A 569-nucleotide genomic window follows, 5' to 3' on the forward strand; every position below is an offset into this window, starting at 1 on the left:
GGATCTTGTTTAATTTTTCTGCAGATAGTTTTCCAATTTTGCAAGCACCATTTGTTAAAAAAGTTGTCATTTCCCCACCTAACTGATTTTATCTCCTTGTCAAAAATCAGTTGACCATAAATAGATGGGCTTATTTCCGGGTTCTCAATCCTATTCCATTGATCTATGTGTCTGTTATTGTACCAGTACGATGCTGTCTTAACTACCATGGCAGAGTAATAGGATTTGAAATCACGGAATGAGAAGCCTCTTACCTTTTTTCTATTTTTAAGGAGTGCTTCGCTTATTCGGGGCTTCTTTCTCTTCCAAATGAAGCTGGATATTGACTTTTCCATCTCGTTGAAGAATGGGAATGGTATTTGTATTGGGATGGCATTGAACGTGTAAATTGCGTTTGGTAGTATTTCGACAAAATTGAGTCATCCTATCCTTGAGCAAGGGATATTTTTCCACTTCTCCAGGTCTCTTTTTGTTTATACCAATTGACATATTTCAGTTAGCAGATGCTGCCCTGGACGTGCTCACCAAGTTGTGCCAAGAAATCTGGAGAACGACCACTTGGCCAACTG

Source organism: Elephantulus edwardii, unplaced genomic scaffold (genome assembly GCF_000299155.1).
Source record: "Elephantulus edwardii isolate Elephantulus edwardi_28Jun2011 unplaced genomic scaffold, EleEdw1.0 scaffold00184, whole genome shotgun sequence".
Taxonomy (NCBI): domain Eukaryota; kingdom Metazoa; phylum Chordata; class Mammalia; order Macroscelidea; family Macroscelididae; genus Elephantulus; species Elephantulus edwardii.